Here is a 4052-nt window from a genome sequence, read left to right as displayed (position 1 = left end):
TGCCACACCTACAGTCACAGAAATTATCCCAAACTGTACCATCCGGTTCATAATATTTTTTTACACAATTGTAGAGATTGTACACACATGAGCAAGGACCTGGTTGTATGTTTGGGAAACTTTCCATGTAAACCAGAACTGTTTAACACCGAGGTAGTAGTTGTTTTTTAAACCTTCTACACGTAGGAATCACAGGAAATATACTGTTAAATATTTATAAAGGAGGGAAAGGCTCATGGATAGATTAATCAACAACTTATGCATGTGCTGGAAAATAACCAGACTGAAATCTTTGATGCTAAACTGATTAAAAGGGTAAAAAATCTACTTAAAATTGGCATATTAATTAATTGAGGCACAGTAGGAAATGGAGGATACTGAGACAGCTTTTCTCTAAATATACACTAATTTAGTGACATTATTTTTTCATCCACTTGGGCCCCTGCCACACGCAGGGGAAAAGGCGCGGCTTTTAAAAGCCGCGCCAACGTTGATACGGCTCGGCGGGATCCCACGGATCCCCCGGCCGAGCCGCCTTTTCTCCCCGGCGCGATCAAACGCCGGAGAGAAAAGACGGCTCTAACCGGGAGCCGGCCGAACTGCGCATGTCGGAACATGCGCAGTTCGGCTCCGGCCCGGGGTTGTGCCGGCGCAAAGTCGCGCCGGCGATCAAACGCCCGGGAAGAAGCGCCTCTTCTGTTTGAACCACCGAGGTAGGTGGTTCAGTTTGAGGCGCTTTTTCCCGGGAATGGGCCAGTTCGGGGACGGTATCACGGCGCTTTACAGATGTTCTGGTATGATCGCGCCGGTTTGACCCGCCCCCGAACTGTCCCGCTCCCGGGCCAAATCGCCTCGTGTGAACGGGACCTTGCTCATTTATTTTAAGGCAGTTTATACCCCACCCTTCCATTCTGAAGGGTCCCTGGGGTGGTTTGCTACATTCTTTAAAACAAGAACAAAACCATATGAAATCAGCATGACAAAAAAAACCCCCCATAAATACAAGAAGCAAGATAGGAAAAAGCCTCCTACCAAACCAACAACCCCCAAATTTCAGTAATTAAGAACAGCAGGAAGTAACCAAAACTTAAAATAACTAGGGATAATTTTGAGTGTCTCATCCATGCTGTTTTAACTTGGAAGTCTCCATTTCAATCTCACTGCTGTGCAAATTAAACCAATTTTCTGTTTCCTCGTACTAATTTTTCCCTATAAAACGCAGGGATCATTTCCTGCGGGAGCGCACAGGAGCAGAGCTCCAGCAGTAAGGAGCCCAGGGGGCGGGCACATGCAACAACCCCTGCCCCGTGCTCCCAGCAGCCCTCAGTCAGGCCACAAGGCGCAAGAAGCAGCCAGGTAAGTTGCAGAGGCCCCCCCCCCCGAGAAATGTCACGTGCCCCCCCCGCGGACCCGCCTTCAGGTACAAGCTGTCTCTCCTCTGTGAGGGCAGATCTGCATGTCCCCCCCCCCATAGCTAGCAATCCAAAACAGTCCAGTGGCACCTTTAAGACAAAGTTTTGTTCAGGTACAAGCTCTCCCTCCTCTGTGAGGGCAGATCTGCACCTTCCCCCCCCCCCAATAGCTAGCAATCCAAAACAGTCCAGTGGAACCTGAGCAGTGGGTGTTCCCTTCTGACACACTTCCGGTGATGTCAGGGGGTGTGGTATATGCAAATAAGTTATGCTAATAAGTTATGCTAATGCACTCCTGCACCTCTTTTTCTACGAAATGACCCCTGATAAAACGTACACATTTTCAATAAGATATGTGTATCAATAAGTCAGCATTATAGTTAATAAACACACATGCATACACACATCGGACCCACAAGGATTTGGAGGGCATATCATTTTGCATCTGCATTCCCCTTCTCACACTATTGCCTCTTTTCCTTCCCCTGGCTGCTCCCCTTTCCCAACCAACCCATCTTTACCTGGCTCTTCGGCTTCCCCTTCTCTGGCAGCCTCTCCCCTTTTCTTCTTATCCACCCACCTAACTGCCATTCTCTGTTCTTAAGTCTTTTCCCTCTTCTTTCCCCTTTTCCTGTTTTTTTCCTTCCTTCTTTCATCTGATACACACACACTCACCCCTTTAACTAACAGAAACCAAGGCTTGGAAGCTAGGCAATATTGTTGTAAATGCCCAGCAACACCCAAAATAGTCATTGTAAACTTACTCATATGAGATCTCGAGGGCATTTATCTCTTAAAACTATATATTTAGCTTCTTTTATTTTGGGGAGTTTTTAACCCCCCAACATCTTGTTTTTTTTGTAAGATTTCAGATTTTTCTGTAAACCCAGGGTATTCTAGAACCCAGTTCAAAATTAGATATAACGGTGTGTATGCGTATACTTGTCACACACTGAGTGTATAAATATATAGATTTTGATCAACATGCACATATATTATACCCACAAATCTACAAAACCAGCAACCTTAAACCAAAAAAAAATGTTACAAAAATATAAAAGGATTTTAAACTAAATTAAAGAGAAAACATTGGCTCATCCCTAAATGTAACCAAAGAGTAATTAAAGAATTAAGCAGTCACATTGAGTACAGCAATAAATAAAGTATAATTCCGATTCCAGGTTTAGCAAAAATACTCACTTAAGTATGACCCCTTTTAGCAATTAGCAAACATAGGGTTGTTAGCTTTTAAACTGGCCCCTCTAGCTGTCCTTTTATCTCATTTGATCTGCAGCAATTATCAGGTGATTCTTTTATCACTATGCCATAAAAAGCTTCAACTGCCTCTTTCCACCTATTAAACCTCTATTAAAGGGACAGGGCATTGTTTCTCTGGCCAGCTGGCAACCTTAATTGGAAAGGATGATGCTACATGAACATCTCTTTGGAAAGTATTTCAGAGCTACAGCAGTACTGTTATTGAAAAGGCCCTCTCTTGTGGCCGGTGCCACCCATTGTACTCTGACAGTGGGAACGCAGAGATTAGGGCCTCTTTTGGTGACCCTGGTATTCAGGAAATCTGAGTTGGACCCTTAAGATACTATGGCTGATTCTGCATTGGCTTTTCTCTCTGTTGTTTTACGAAATCCATGATGGAACAGAGATTCCCCTCTGCACTGCATGCTGCTTTCACTTCCTTTGATCATCGGATTTTATGGTACCTTCTAGAAAGATTTATGGCCATTCAGGGATGACTTTGCAGTCAGTATGGCGTTGCCACGAGGTATTTGAATGTGCTTTTGAGCTGCACTTTTTTCTCACCTTTGAGAAAATGTGGACCGAATGTTAGATGCAGAATCACCCTATGTGTTCCAGACCTGTATTTGCCTTAGTCTTAGTGCATCGAGAATATCTGGGTCTTCCACATCCTCAAGATCAAGGCTGTGACTTAGCTGAAGCTGTGGAGATACCAGCTGGTAAGAGCAATTGATGTAAGAAGTTCTTGAAAAGTATAAATGAAAATTATACATAGCTGTGTTTGTTTGACAGAATTATTTTTTTAAGTAGTGTAATACCTTTTATATCTGGACCTAGATGGTCCAGGCTCACCTGATCTTATCAGATCTCAGAAGGTAAGCAAGGTCAGCCCTAGTTGGGAGACCTCCAAGGAAGATCAAGGTTGCTGCACACAGGCAGGCAATGACAAACCACCTCTGTTCATCTTTTGCCTTGAAAATCATATGAGGCCATCATAAATTGGCCTGGCCTTAATAGCACTTTCTACCACTGGCGTGTTTCTGTCATAGGTTTTCTCCTCCATACTCTTCCTTTTTCAGTTTTTGCTTTTGGGGAGTTAGCATCCATTTTGATAAAGAGTTCTGGGGAACTGAGAGCTTATTTTATTATTTGGGGGGGGGGGCTGGTCCTTATTTATTTATTTAGCTGCCGATTCCTTCCTTCATGACACTATTGCCCTCTCCAGGCACAGTTCCAATTGTGAGTATATATGTTCTCAAGCACGTGGGAGAAATTAGGGATTCTGTTAGTGTTTCACCCACCTTGTTGCCTCACAGTCTTGTGGGCTTTTATCACATAAATAAATAAAAGGGGTTTTGTGCCAGTAAAGGAACATAAATCTAT

This window comes from Gekko japonicus, unplaced genomic scaffold (genome assembly GCF_001447785.1).
Source record: "Gekko japonicus isolate JY-2015 unplaced genomic scaffold, Gekko_japonicus_V1.1 scaffold340, whole genome shotgun sequence".
NCBI classification, from domain to species: domain Eukaryota; kingdom Metazoa; phylum Chordata; class Lepidosauria; order Squamata; family Gekkonidae; genus Gekko; species Gekko japonicus.
This window is presented reverse-complemented; position numbering follows the sequence as displayed.